Raw genomic sequence first — 15,740 nt, forward strand, 5'->3', positions numbered from 1 at the left:
CTTTTTTAATGAGTGTAAACTTTTTATAAGAACATGATTAGAATATAGCAAAGGTCTCCTGGCGACTAAAATGAGGTGGGGTCCGCCCTGAATGGCCTTGGGAATGACCCAAGAGGTCTGTGGGTGCGTGTGAAAGCCACTTTCTTGGCTCTGGCAGGAAAAATCCTGAGAAAAGAGGCAACCAGCAAAACAGCCGCAACGAAGACATTTCACCTCTTTAACCTAATGTGAAGAGCTGAGGCCGGGGGACCTTGCTCCAGTTTTGCATTCTGTGGGCGAACTGCAGCAGGGGAGCCCATGTGCTGGCTGCATCCACCGCAGTCAGAGCACATGGTGTCCCGGATGCATAGGAACAGACCCCCAGCTGCCCATCGGCCTCACCCCATGCCCAGAGTGACCCGCCTCTTCTCACAAACATACGGCGTCTTTCCGTGGTTTTGCCCCGTGTCCTCTCTGATCCTTCTCTCCTTATCTACTTCAACCTTGCTCCAAACGCAGATTCAGAAATCACCTCCTCCAGGCTGTCCTCCCTGATTTGCAGCATGATGTTGAACACTCCCTGCTGTTCAAACTTTGAGCCTCCACACCCTGGGCCCTGCCCACACGGCCTTTGCACACCCTTCACTCTGCCCCTCAGATGGCCTCTCTTGCTCAACTCTTTGAGGGCAGAACACTCTTTGAAGGCAGGGACAATGGATGCTACACTGTATCCCCAGTGTAGAGCACAGGCCAACCAATGCTCCTGGGAGGGAGGCGAGGGCAAAGGTGGAAGGCATCTCCTTACAAAGCCACTGACCCAAAAGTCAATGTTTTGGCCACAGTGACCCTTACCAGAAGGTCCTCACTGAGATGAGGATAGAAAAAGCCCAAACAACCAGCCATTTTCCAAAACTTCCAGAGATCTGGATACCATGCTCATAGCGTGAGAGGCATGGCTCCCTCCGCTGGGATCTGGGCTTGCATTTTGGAGTCAGGCAGACTCAGAATCAGAGCCCAGTGGGTCGAGAATCCGACTGCAGCAGCTCAGGTCCCTGAGGTGGCACAGGTTCAACCCCCCAGCCTGGCGCAGTGTGTTAAAGGATCTGGCGTTGCCACAGCTGCGTGTAGATCACAGATGCACTTTGGCATTCAATCCCTGGCCCGGAAACTTCCATATGGGTTTGGTGCAGCCGTTCAAAAAAAAAGAATCACAACCCAGCTGGCCACCTTGCTGTGTGGTCTTAGGCAGTTACACAACCTCTCTGAGTCTCAGTTTCCTCAGCCAAGAGGTAGGGATAGAAACAATTCCTCTGAAGAGTTGTTGAATGTGGAAGCATCTGGCACCCGTGATGGTCAATAATGCCATGCTCTTCCCCGCCCTGCAGACTTAGCTACTGTGAGGTTTTAGGTCACATGGCACCTCACTCTTTCTATCTATAGACTAGGCAAGCATGCACTCACTTTATTTCGCTGCTCAAACTTAAATATATTAACAAAGTAATATTTGCAATGGACTTCATTTATTCCCAGTGTCACACAGTGTGAGTCATTCATTTGTTCTGAACAATGCAAGAATTCTCACCTGTCACTTCTAAGAGGATCAAGAGGTCATCACCTCTTAAGGACACGCCATTAGCGGAGAACACGGTGGCCCGTGGAAGAGCCCAGTCTCCCCAAGGAGGCAGGAGGGGCTGTGCGCTGCTCTGCTGCACAGAGGGTGCCCCAGCGGTGTGTGTACGAGGGGCTCGTGTGATCCCTACCACAACACCCAGAGACTGGTGGTACCCTCCACACTTTCCTGCTGAGGAAACTGAGGCTTGGAAAGGATTGCCGAGACCAAAGCCAGAGCTCTCCACCCAGATGCTGTGGCAGGAAGAGATGCATCACGGAGAAGGTGCAGACAGTGGTGAGACTGCGCAGCACTGCAGGAGGCCTCTCAAAGGGTTCGAATTCCTGGACCACGAATCCCCCTCCACCTCCTAGAAGGGAGGCGCATGAACTAGGAAAGTGGGAGTGTTGGAAAAATAAGGGAACTCAAAATCAGATTCATGGAACCCTCGGACAATCCGCTCCAATGCCATGAAAGTACCAATGTTTGCATTCACACAGAACAAACAAACCAAAAGAACTATTATCTTGTACCCTTCGAAGACAATTTCCATGGGTCTCTCAAGATTAAATGAAGGAGATCATGCAATTCCAGACTTGCCTCCGACAGCCCCCAATATGCAGAATAGTGGTTAATATGCCCCCACGCGGTCTCGGAAATATCCTGATACATAAGAGCATCCCAGATCTGTGGTTTCCCACCTTGCCTACACATAGGATCGCCTGGGGAGCTCGGTAACATCCCGATTAAACCAAAACCTATGGGGCTGAGACCCAGGCACTAGTCATTTGTTTTTAAGCTCTCCCCCGTGATTGTCATGTGCAGCCAAGGCTGGAGGCCACTGTCCTAGGTGGCAGACACATCCTCCCCTGGCAGGCAAAGGTGGATCAGGTGGATAGACAGTGGTGGACAGTTGGGACCCCAACAAGCCCTGAGCTACCCTGCCCTGGGGAAGCTGGGGCGGCAGAAGTGGGGGGGGGGGGGCAAAGCTGGTCCATAGACGTCACCTGTGAGCCCACCGCACCCCCTGTTCACTGGCCTGCTTGTGTGTGTTCACTTGCCTGCTTTGGGAAAGGGCTGGAGGCTCCATGGAGGTTCTGCTGGGCACCAGCCCAGCACTGAGCAGACTCTTACTGCTCTCTGGCTCCCAGACAGGCAGGGATAGAAGTCCCCTGTTTCACCTTGAGGCGAAGAAGGAGAACCTGGGAAGGCAGATTTGCCCACACATTCTGGAGGGATTCTGCTAGAGAAGCCCACTGAGGTACGTGGAGCCAGGTCCCTGATGCAGGGCAGCCCCAGAGCCCAGGGTGCAAATGTGTCCTGGGCAGGGTTTCCTGAACAGATGGTGTCCAAATGTTGCCTCCATCCAATTAGTGCTGCAAGCAAAATCTCTGGTCTCTCCTCTTACACCGGGGGGGGTTCTTGCCGAGCAAGGGCCCTGCCATCTCCTTGTCCCAGCCCCAGAGAGCAGAGACTGTCCCCACACAACCCCCTGGCTTCTGAACCATTTCCGCAGCTCTGGTGTTCACATCCCTGACTCAAAACGCATTTCCAAGACCAGAAGATGAAGGTGGAGGTCCGAGAGGGGTTTTTTTCTTTCTAAAGAAGCCAGCAAACATCACTGTAGCTAGATGTGGGCAGGGTTTGTGGCACCCAGACACTTCGAACTACGTGATATGTTACACGTCCCAGTGTTTTTTCAGACTGTGCCCCTGAAAAACCCTTCCACGTGTGTAAGGAGAAACTATTCCATGAACTACCAGTTTGGAAACTCCAACATATGCAGAAAACCATTGTCATTTGTGAATAGAACATTCACGACTTTGACTCATGAGTGAGAAATGTTACCGAATTGCTCCCCCATAAAAGTAATAACAATCTGTACATCACCCTCACACTCGCGCGCGCACACCTTACTATCTTGTCATTTGCAAACTTTTTGATCTTTTTCAATCTCAAAAATGAAATAGATTATCTCAATGTAGTTTTAATTTTCATTTCTTATTAGTGAGACTAAGCAATTTTTCATATGCTTACAAAAAAGTTTTGCTTCCTTCACCATGGACTTTATTCATATCCTTTGCCCGTTTTTCTATTAAGCTCACAATCCTTGGTTATTGATTTGCAGGTTTTTTTTTTTTTTTTTGGTCTTTCTATCTTTTTAGGGCCACACCCAGGGCATGTGGAGGTTCCCGGGCTAGGGGTCCAATCGGAGCTGTAGCTGCCAGCCTACGCCAGAGGCACAGCAACTGAGGATCCAAGCTGCATCTGCAACCTACACCACAGGTCATGGCAATGCTGGATCCTTAACCCACTGAGCGAGGCCAGGGACCGAACCGCATCCTCATGGATGCTAGTCAGGTTCACTAACCACTGAGCCACGACGGGAACTCCTGCGGGATCTCTTTAAATATTAGGGAATCAAGCCCTTCCTCTGTGACATAGCCTGCAAGCATCTTTCCAGTTTGCTGTTTGTCTTTTGATTTTGTTTATGGTACATTTAGCTGAGTTATTTTATCTTATTGTATTGTATTGCTTTTTAGGGCCGAACCAGTGGTATGTGGAAGTTTCCAAGCTAGAAGTCAAATCAGAGCTGCAGCTGCCGGCCTATGCCACAGCCACAGCAACACGGGATCCAAGCCGCGTCTGCGACCTACACCATAGCTCACAGCCATGCCAGATCCTTAACCCACTGAGTGAGGCCAGGGTTTGAAGCTGCATCATCATGGATACTGGTCAGATTCATTTCCACTGAGCCACAACAGGAACTCCCAAGATAAGTCCATTTTAATGGAATTGAATTTATTATCATCTTTCGTGGCTTCTAAGTTTTGTATCATACTTAAACATCCTTATAAAGAAAACATTGTTTCTTTAGTATGAGATCTTCAAAGGTCTGAGCCAGGCAGAAATCATTCAATGGAAAAACATTCAAAGAAAATTATGACTTGAGATGGCTCTTTCTGGATGTGAAGATCATGGCACCCTAAGAGAAAGTTCATGAAACACACCTGTTTTCAAGGATGGCCACCATGGAACTTTCCACCTGAGGGACTATCTCCCATAAGATGACGTAATCTAGAATTCCCAGATCGTGTGTAATTAAATGCCTCTACATACAGAGGTCCTGGTGACATTCGCTTTGTTTGTTTGTTTCTTTTTTCTTTTTTTTTTGTCTTTTTTTGCTATTTCTTGGGCCGCTCCCGTGGCATATGGAGGTTCCCAGGCTAGGGGTTGAATCGGAGCCGTAGCCACCAGCCTACACCAGAGCCACAGCAACGCAGGATCTGAGCCGCGTCTGCAACCTACACCACAGCTCACGGCAACGCCAGATCGTTAACCCACTGAGCAAGGGCAGGGATTGAACCCGCAACCTCATGGTTCCTAGTTGGATTCATTAACCACTGCGCCACGACGGGAACTCCCGCTTTGTTTGTTTCTAAGTCATTCCAAAAATTCTTCTGAGATTAGGGAAGAGCTCTTTCTCTCAAACCAGCAGCTACCATGTCAGCTGGGGTCTCCCAGAAAACTTCAATCTGGTAATAATCGTATAAAATAAGTGAGACCCTCTGGGTCAAAATGTAGCACGGCAGCTTTCTCTAGGGAATGACTCTCAGAAATGAAGTGAGGTTTCTTCTGTGGGTGTTTAGATGTGCTTGCCTGTTTCCAGGGATGACATTCTTCTCCTGCACGGCCAAACCTACAACAGAGCTTTTGCCTCAGTTTCCTGTTTCATCTTCCAACACACTTCTGGACCCAGATGCCTGTCCTGCGCCCAGCATGGCAGCTGGTGACCTGACACCACACCTACTCCAGCCCACGCCTCCCTGTCAGTTCTGCCTGCTCCCTCCAGCCAGTCCAGGCTCTGAGTCAAAAGAAGCCATCCTGGAGGTGCCTGAAGAGACACCCCCATTTGGAAACAGACTTCTGCCCAGTTGATTTATTCCACAGACTCGTACTGTGTGGGGACACAAGCAGATGCTGAGGGGGCTGAGGCCACGCGACAGGTATGAGTCTGGTGGTGACTGAGCCCAGATCCTCTGCCGAGCATCAAACTAGAGGCTCCCAGGAATGGAAACCTGGATTCGCCCATGTTGCAGGCACCTGTTTGCCCCTTCAGGTTCTCAGCACTTCTGGATTTCAACCCTTGAGCCCAGCACAGTGACCAGGCACACTCAGCCTTCTGTAGGTCCTACAAACAGAGTTGGTTCCTTCTCCTGGACCTCCTCCCCTGGTCTCCAGGGTCCCTCCTTGCTCTTCTGACCCCTCCCCTCAAAAAGCCCTGGCTCTTCCCAAAGTTTTCATGGGGTATAGAAACATCCCCACAAGCTGATTCTGTGTTTAAGAGAGCACAGTTCCTAAATCAGACTATTTCTAGCCTGAGCAATCATTTCTTCACGCAGGAGGAAATTTAAAGCTCAGAGAGGGTGAGCCTTGCCCAAGGTCAACAGCTAGCTGGCTTCCATGCCAACATCAGAGCCCAAGCTCACCAGCGTCTGGCCCCGTGTGCCCCCACCAACCCACTGTGGCTCCCAGACCAACTGTCTCTCCCTTCCTTGGGGGAGTGTCCCGTTAAGAACTCTGCTTTTCAACTCTATCTGGGATGAAAAGAGAACAGGGGGGAGAGGGAGGGAGTGGGAGGGATCGGGAGCTTGGGGTTCACGGATGCCAAGTATTGCTCTTGGAACGGATTTACAATGAGATCCTGCTGTGTAGCATTGAGAACTATGTCTAGATACTTACATCACAACACAACAATGGAAGGAAAAAGTATGTATACATGTATGTATAACTTGGTCCCCATGCTGTACAGCAGAGAAAATAAAAAATAAAAAAAAATTTTAAATAACTAAAAATTAAATTCCCATTAAAAAAGAGAGAGAGAGAGAACAGGTTGACTTTGTGTTGTTGTCAAATTTTAAGCTCGATTTTCCCTGCTACTGACATCCAAACTGCCAGCTAGCTTGAAAGGCCCAGTGGAGCCTGTGGCTTACAGCAAGGGAGGAGGGACACAGCCCCTCCCAGCTGCAAGAGGGGATGAGTGGAGGTGGGGGGCCTGCAGAGCCCGTGACCTCCAGGAAGCCAGGGATGGGGTGAGAGCCAATAAAGACAGATGCGGGTAAGCGTCCTCCATTAAAATTTAAACCACAGGCATGCCATGACCACGCGTACTCGAAACGCCATCCTGGGAGCTGGAAGCCAAGAGGCTGTTCAGGTTGTTGTGCGAAGCTGCCAAAAACTGAAGACATGATGCATCCCTTGTCCTTTGGAAATTTCTGGAAAGAAGAGTTCTCCACGACGTGGAACACATTGTACAAATGGAGGCAGGAAAAGACACTTCTCTGAGGGGAACACCATTCTCATTTTTTTTTAAGAGGGTCGAAGTAGAAAAATCTCTGGAGCTAGAAAAACAGGCTCTGGAGTAAGAAAAGCTAGATGCGGTCTCTGGCTTTAGAAATGTGTCCACAGGACAGGGATTAATCTCTCAGAACCTTGGCCATCCCATTGGTAAAAATGAGGCGGATATGCCTTCCTCAAAGGATAATCCTGACGATGAACGGAGGGTTTACAAAGCACTTGGATGGGAACTGGCCCCAAGCAGGGGCTTCAGAGCTGTTCATGCCTCTTCTCCTTTAGAAATGAAATGAACCTCATGATTTTCTTATCTCAGTGTCTTAATTTTGCATATGAGGAAACTGAGACCCCGGTGGTCAAGAGACTTATCCATGGCCTTTGGCAAGCTAGGGGCAGAATCAGAATCCTCTGATTCTGATTCTCTGGCCGTGACCTTCCCCACATCGAGAAGCACCTCCTCTCAAATATCTCCTTCCTTCTTTTCCCCATAAACTCAATCTCTCTTAAATATTGGGTGGGAGGGATGAGGGACAAGTGGCCATGTGCCACCACAGGTGGTCCTCAGTGCCACTGCCTTCCAAGGCAAGGCTGATATCTAACCCTGCCAAGTAACGGATGCCCGTGTGACCTGCCCCGTGACAGCTGAGTCCAGCAAGGGTAACCACAGCAAGGAGGAAAGAGAAAGAAGAGCAGCGAGAGAAAGACTCTTGGAATCATGGGGAACCCCGAGGGAGCCCCAGTGAGATAAAGGATACTTGCTTTGACACTGTTTTCAAACCAATGGAGAAGGAGAGAAACCACGGACAGCTAAGTGAGGGAGAGAAAGAATACTGTGAACCCAGAGCAGCAACGTGGTAGAGGAATCTGTGTAAATAAACACCACTCTTGTGCAAAAGGCATGGAACCCCCTCTAGGCAACCCATGGTGGAACGATGGAGGCGGCATCCTGAGCTGAGTCCTGGCAAAGTGCCGAGCTTTGGTTTCTTTTTACCACGGATCTTGATGGAAATGTCCTGATCTTAGCATTGCCAAAGACAAGTAGAATTTTAAAAGTTATTTTCATGTACCTTTGTGTGATCTGGGGTGTTTCCAGTAATTAAGATAGGTTCTCCTCAAGATAGGTTCTCCTCTAAGAAGCTGAGGGAGGGGGTGAACCATGTCTCCCCTCACCCTATTTCCACCCCCAGGAGCGACCCTGATTTTACTGCTGTGCAGTCGGAATTGGAAAACGACTCCGGTGTTCCTCCTCCACTGTTCCCCCTGCTACCACGCTCTCAACGCTGCTGAGACCGGCTGTGTGGATTTCCCACACACCGAGCAATTCTCTGAGGCCAGATGGGTGTCCCTCAATTTCATTCAGCTCCAACACTGCTACCTGGGCTTAGCGTCAGAGCCTACAAGTTAGGGGCTCAGTTCCACAAAACTGGCCCCACTTCAAATGCCAATTATCACATGTGCTTCTGACCAGTTGGCTACATGTTGGGGTTCCCACGAGGTCCTTCCCGAATTCAATCATTGATTACAGTGGTGCACAGGAAACACTTGTGTTGACCAAGTTGTTATAAAGAATACAGCTGAACAGCCAGATGAAAAGATACACAGGGCAAAGAGTCCGGAGCATAGGAGCTTCCGTCCCCAGGGAGCTGGTACGCACCACCCACCCCGCACCAGGGTGTGTTCAGCAACCCGGAAACTCTCCAGGTTTTCATGGAGGCTTCATCACATAGGCATGATCAGTCACTAGCTCGGTCTCCAGCCCTTTCCCCTCCCCAGAGGATAAGTAGTAAGGGGGAAAGTTCCACGCTTCTAATCACGTGTGGTCTTTCTGGTAACCAGCCCTCATCCCAAAGCTCTCCAGGAGCCCACCCACAGTCCTCTCACTAAGACAAAAGACACTCCTATCACCTAGGAAACTCCAAGGGATTTAAGAGCTCAGGAATCAGGGCCAGAGACCAATAGGTATATTTGCTGTTATTTCACACAGCCCTAGCCTCCGACCCCCCCCCCCACCTGTGTGGGTCACCTGCTAGACTCTTCCAAGGAGGATGCTTGGCCTCCAGGAATGTGCATTCTAGCTGGGAGGCAGAGCTGCAATTTGGAACAAGATTGTATGTGAATAAGAAATAAAGAAATGGTACCTAGAAAATCATGGAATGAAGGAAAAGGGAGAGATGCTAGGGATGGTTCAATCCCATTCTCTAATATTACAAATGGAGACACTGAGTGGACCAGAGAGGAGATGTGACTTGCCCAAGGTCACACAGCTAATTTATGGTATAATGAGGAGGAGAACCCGTCCCCCTCACCAGCATCCCGTGTCCTCATTCAGCTTCCTCTTGTTGGTGACTGGAAGGACCAGAGGAGGTTCCATCCATCTTCTTGTGCAGATAAAGACTCTCCTCCTGGACCCTCCATCAGAGAGAGCCAGAGCCTGCATCCAGGCTGGGCCTTGCCTTTCGCTGTGACCTAAACCCTGGGCTGCTCACTCCACCTCTCCTGCACTCTCTTTCTGCAACCAAACACCTAGTAGTTTACCACTTGGCCCCAACGCAGACAGCATAATAAGAGCACTGTCTGTAGGGCAGGGATGTCGCCCCATGCAAGGTCCACCATCCATGCCGGGCTTGTGTTCACTGCGTGTTGGGCACTGCTGTCCGTGCTTGAACGTGCAATTCTTTTCATCCCTCTCCACACTATGCATTGCTGCTATGCTGACCCCATTGTACAAGTTAAGAAACAGAAGCCCAGAGAAGCCAAAATCCTCCCCAAGACAATGGACAGGCCAAGGGCGGACCCATCCTTAACCCCCATCTCCCCGCACCCACCTGCTGCTGACAAATCCCTAACCCTCTCTTCCTGGTGCCGCCCCATTTACTCATCACTGTGACCCACATGGTGGTGATGAACCCCATTTCCCAGCTAAGGAGACTAAGCTCAGAAAGATTAAGTGCAAACACAGTATCATAAGTAAAATATCGGTCAATTTTTTTAAAATAATAAAAAACCTTTTTTTTAAGAAACATTAAGTGACTCACTCAGGAACAGGAAGCTGATAGCAGGCACAAGTGGGTCCAGGAATCCAATGATGCGACTCTGAGTCCTTGTGCTGGAGGCAGCTGCCAGTCCCAATGTGTTCTGATGCCATGGTTTCCTTCCAGTTGCAGGGAGGAGGGGGAGATGCGTGGGTCAGTGAAGGTTTGAGGCCATAGGTAAGTGCAGCATCTGACAAGCAGAAGTGAGCAGAAGAAAATAAGGGTTTGGGGATCGTGGTTCTCAACTTTCTGGTGTTTGTGGCAGGCATGGTACGTGGTGATAACAATCTGCTTGGGAGTTCCCGTCGTGGCTCAGTGGTTAACGAATCCGACTAGGAGCCATGAGGTTGAGGGTTCGATCCCTGGCCTTGCTAAGTGGGTTGAGGATCCGGCGTTGCCGTGAGCTGTGGTGTAGGTTGCAGACGCGGCTTGGATCCCACGTTGCTGTGGCTCTGGTGTAGGCCAGTGGCTATGGCTCTGATTGGACCCCTGGCCTGGCAACCTCTATATGCCATGGAAGCGGCCCTAGAAAAGGCAAAAAAAACAAAACAAAAAAAAAACTCTGCTTGGCACACAGGACAGGATGATAAGACTCCAAATGAAGCTAAGTACCACCATGTCCCAGGAACTGTGCCACCAGGTCTTACTACTCCATCAAAGCACCACATTGGTGACACTGCCCACCACACTGCCCCTGGAAGGCTGTTTGGAGAAAGGTTGATGCTGCCAAGGCCACTTTTGTTTTTAATTTTTACTTTTAATTATATTTCATTTGTTTATTTATTTTGCTTTTTTAGGGCCACACCCATGGCATCTAGAGGTTCCTAGGCTAGGGATCTAATTGGAGCTACAGCTGCCAGCCTACACCAGAGTCACAGCAATGCAGGATCAAGCCGCGTCTATGACCTACACCACAGCTCACAGCAACACTAGATCCTTAACCCACTGAGCGAGGCCAGGGATCGAACCCACACCTAATGGTTCCTAGTCGGACTTAATTCCGCTGCACCATGACAGGAACTCCGCCAAAGCCATTTGAACACACACCAGCCAGCTCTCTAATGTCCTATCAACATATGTGATCCTGTGACTTGGCTTCATGGCTCTCACCTTTTACCTTCAACCAGCTGAATCCCTCCAACCCCAGACCTAGTCTGCTTGACATTGGCCTTGATAATGTCTATCGGCAGTTGCAACAAAAAATAAATCGTACAGGCTCATCAAAAATTTTGCAGTGAACCTGCAAGGCACTGCTGGTACGCTGGGACCAGGGCCCACAAAGAATACCTCTCACTCACCTGTTCATGAGAGAGGTGTTTTCAACAACTGCCCTTAGCAAATGGGCTGGCTGGGGGCTAGGGCCCCCTCCCCTAGCAGAGGACTTTGGCAGCTTCCACTGACCCCCCTAAAGGGCAGAGATGATGCTGAAGTGGCCAGGGCAGGCTGAAAGCTGCCAGAAACGTCTGTCCCACCAGGGGACTCTGATGATTTGTAATCAAGTTGTGTTTCATTAAAGAGAAAGTATCCAGAGGTTTCCTGATGGCTGCAGTTCTTACAAATTAAAGATAATGGAGTTAACAGAGAATAATTGTAAGTCAGATACCAATAGGTGAGACGAGCCTATGGCAACTTTATCTCACTGGCTGCTCAACACATGTGGATGTGAGTCCTGCTCGGCCAGGGACCAGGCTGGATTCAATCTTTGTCCAAAATCATGTGTTCAGATTGAAAACAGTTTGGCTACATCATAGCCATAGGACTTTGAGCCAATCTGTGATTCTGCCTCCTGCCTCTAAAACCAGGATGATCTGTAGGGTGACCAGCTGTCCCAGTTTGCCTAGAAATACTCCCAGAGTGGGGGTTATTGGGAGGAGGGGTCCTTGGGCACAGGGCTTTGATAGTAAAATCAGGAAATTTCCAGACATTGAAAATATATGTGAAGAAATTATGGCTGCAAACTTTCTAAATCTAAACAAGGAAACAGCTATCCATATACAGGAAGCACAAAGGGCCCCAAACAAGTTGAACCCAAACAGACCTAAACAAAGACATGTTATTTAAAAAAATGGCAAAAATTAAAGATAAGGAGAGGATTCTACAGGCAGCAAGAGAGGAGTTCCCATTGTGGTTCAGTGGGTTAAGAACCTGACATATTGTCTGTGAGGATGTGGGTACGATCCCTGGTCTCATTCAGTGGGTTAAGAAGCCGATGTTGCCACAAGCTGCATCATAGGCTGGCAGCTGCAGCTCTGACCCAACCCCTAGCGCAGGAACCTCCATGTGCTATAGGTGCAGCTGTTAAAAAATAATAATAATAAAAATAAAATAAAATAAAATAAAAAAGATAGCAAGAAAAAAGCTAAGAGTTAATTACAAGGGAACCGCCATAATGCTATCAGCCGATTTCTCTACAGAAACTCTACAGGCCAGAAAACAATGGCAACATATAGTCAAAGTTCTAAAAGGATAGCATTTGTAGCCTAGAATACGCTACCCAGCAAGAATTTATTTAAAATACAAGAGGCGTTCCCATGATCGCACAGCAGTAACGAACTCGACTAGTAACCATGAAGACACAGGTTTGACCCCTGGTCTCATTCAGTGAGTTAAGGATCCAGCATTGCCATGAACTGTGGTGTAAGTCGAAGGCACAGCTCAGATCTGTGTTGCTGTGGCTGTGGTGTAGGCCGGCAGCTACAGCTCTAATTTGACCCCTAGCCTGGAACTTCTGTATGCCGCAGGTGCGGACCTAAAAAAAATAAAATTAAATAAATAAAATAGAAGGAGAAATAAAGAATTTATCTGACAAACCAAAGCTGAAGACTACAGCAATACTAAACCCATTCTCAAAGAAATACTGAAAGGTCTCCTCTAAAGAGGAAAGAAGAAGATATAGGATGGAGGAAATGCCAATTGGAAAGGAGATTTCCAGACAAACCAGACAGGCTGACCACCCTACTGGGCTTCCCACGATTCTTGACTGTGCAGACAGACATTCTGATTATTCTAACTCTAATATTCTTGAGAATTTCTGAATCACAAGAACGCTTGAGCCATAACTAATGTGTCATGAGCCCAGGAGAGCTTCCAGCACTTGGTAGGGACACTGCTGCTCCTTCCTATGTTCCTGGCCAAGTGTTGTCACCTATGGTTGTGCTGAAACCTTGGAGTCCTGCACTGATGAAGCTACCGGAATGTCACCACCCACAACCCTCGCCACAATAAAAAAAAATAAAAATAAAAAAATAAAATAAAATAAAATAAAATAAAAAATAAAATACAGCAAGAAAAAGACAAGGAGTTAATTATAAGGGAACCCCCATAAGGCTATCAACTGATTTCTCTATAGAAACACTACAGGCCAGAAGAGAGGTTGGCAAATTTCTATCTTACCTATCACTGCCTCTCACTGAATTCCTTCTGTGCTGAGACGTAAAGAACCTGAGTTAAGTCCCGAGGGCAGGTGTGTGGTTTCGACCGGGAGATTGTGAGTTCAAGTCCCATCTGAGGTGTGCAGTTTCGATCCCAGCAACTCCATGTCCACCCCATGTCATGAAACACAGGCCCTCCCTGTGGCACCTGGAACTCAGGTCTTGCCATCCTCCTCGCCCCCAACAATTGCCAGGAGGAAGAGAAAGACCTGAAAGGGCGGGCGGGCAGAAGGAAAGGCGGGCTGCCCCCACCCTGCCACAGTCAGAGGCTCCGGAAGCAGAAACTCTGCAGCTAGGCTCCCCTCCGAGGCCCAAACTGGGCTAGAGAAACACGAAACTCCAGCCAGCTGGGATGGAAACCCAGGAGGAAGAGGCCTGGGAGGAGGGGGAGGTGGCGCGTGTGATTTTTAATTTACTTTTTCTTGCCCTGAGACAAAAATTAATTTGACTTGGGAAAAAAAAAAAAAAAGAACTTTTTACTTGACTTTTGAAAGTAAAATTTCTGCAATTCCTTTTCCACTTAACAGAACATTTTCTTGACGTCTAAGGCATGATGTTAATATGCGCTGAAGATGGGGAATTCCCTGAGCTCTGCTCACATATCACTGAACTGATTTTTTTCTTAATTTCCTAGTAATCCTGGCTGGGTTATGCTAACAGGAGAGTTAACAGCTAATTTTGCTACAGGGAAGATAATAACAGGAAATGATCTTTAATAATGAATTAAACAGACTCCTTGGATCCTGATGCCTTTTGTTAGATAAGGTCAATGGCATCTTAAATGAGCAAATCTATCCTAGGCTGCCAACAAGACATGAAGAAGATTGTCAAGCTGATTTACAGGGACGGTGCAAGCTCTGAAGATCAGATGATAGTCTGACACGGCAGGAAGATCACAAGCTCGAGACCCACAACCAGACCGGAACACACATCAGCTGCGTGACCTTGGCCAAGCCCCCATCTCTCTGAAGTTCTGCTCATGGAGATAATAACCCCCACCTTCTGGAGCTTTGTGATCCGTCCTGAGCGAAGGTATATTAAACCCAGCCTAGTGTGCGGCGCAAGGAGGTATCTGCTATGACTGGTCCCATTGTATTTGTCCCATTGATTAGAAAGAGGATGGAAGTTACCAAACAGTTTCACATGCATCGTGTAATTCAGCCTTCAGAATAACCTCCCATGAAATGAACAATCGAGGCTAGATTCGCCTCATTTCAGACAAGGAGGGTCAAGCTCAGCCCAAGGTAATGCATTTATCCAGAGGGGAGGAACCAGGATCCTAAAGCAGGTCTTCAATTTATTTCATCTATATCATCCTCACACTCAATGTCTCCACTTTTGGTTTAATTACACAGAAATTTTAGTCGAAGTGTTTTTCAGGACACATCACCAACCTCTGTATCAGCACTGATTTCTTGGGCATGTGTGTGTTCTACTCGATTAATAGCTATTTCTAGAGAGAGTGTGTGTATATATTTTCAAACATACACAAAAGTGGAGGAAATAGAGACAATTTAAATATAACCTGAAGCTCTAATGTTTTCTTGCAGGGAGAGGGAGATGCGGAGAAGCTGCAGTTTGGAAGGGAGAGCCCGGTGGCAGCTATGACAATCAGCACTGTTTCAGGGATGGGGCAGCCAGACCTGCCTCGTGTTTCATCAAAGAGGAAGCAGAGGATGGAGATGTTTGGGGATTGCTCAAGGTCCTGCAGAACTCACCGCTCCAGGCTCCCTGCTGCCCAGCTCCCTTTCCTCAGAATAGAGTGAAATTGGTCTGACGCCAGCGACCCCCAGGGAGCCCCGGAGAGTGTTTGAATGAGAGCAGGGCAAGGCAGAGCCTGCCCCCGAACACTTACCCCAGACCTTCCACAGGCAGGCGGGTAGTTTCATCGCAGCCAAAGCGCTGGCTCACATCATCCCTCTAAACCAAAGCCCATGTGTGGAGTTTCCGGTTCCCAGAAGTTTCCAAAGCAGGGGATGTAATTATAATGTTTTTAAGGAAACAAACACACAATCGAGTGGGAGGACTGCATATTTATTTGACTAATTAGAGGAATTCACTAAAAGGAGGTACAATAACATCAGCCTCTTGGGGGGGGGAGGGTAATCCTAATTCACATGTTCTTTTGACATTTTATGAGTCGCTCATCTTTATTTTCATGGTGCTCTCCATAAGGCACGGAGGCTAAGCGCCGTACTCTCTGGCAACAGAGGAGTGCGAATCATGCATCTCGTAAATAGCAGTGGCTCGGGAAGCTCGAGACGCTGAGCGCCAGTGATCAGCCTGCGGCAGGGCGGGGTGTTCATCGCACCAATTTGCTGCCCAGCTGCCAAG

At 48.5% G+C, this 15,740-nt stretch overlaps 1 long non-coding RNA gene across 1 annotated transcript in view; it reads right to left on the minus strand.

Annotated features, from left to right (window-relative positions):
• LOC125133686 (uncharacterized) overlaps positions 1–15,349 on the minus strand; it is a 119,552-nt gene extending 104,203 nt beyond the window's left edge. Inside the window, exons 1-2 of the long non-coding RNA XR_007136497.1 lie at positions 15,262–15,349; positions 9,979–10,165 (exon numbers count right to left, since the gene is read on the minus strand). This is a non-coding gene — a long non-coding RNA (uncharacterized LOC125133686). The remainder of the gene's footprint in view (positions 1–9,978; positions 10,166–15,261) is intronic.
• Between the last annotated feature and the right edge of the window lie 391 nt (positions 15,350–15,740).

Source organism: Phacochoerus africanus, chromosome 8, assembly GCF_016906955.1.
Source record: "Phacochoerus africanus isolate WHEZ1 chromosome 8, ROS_Pafr_v1, whole genome shotgun sequence".
Classification (NCBI taxonomy): Eukaryota; Metazoa; Chordata; class Mammalia; order Artiodactyla; family Suidae; genus Phacochoerus; species Phacochoerus africanus.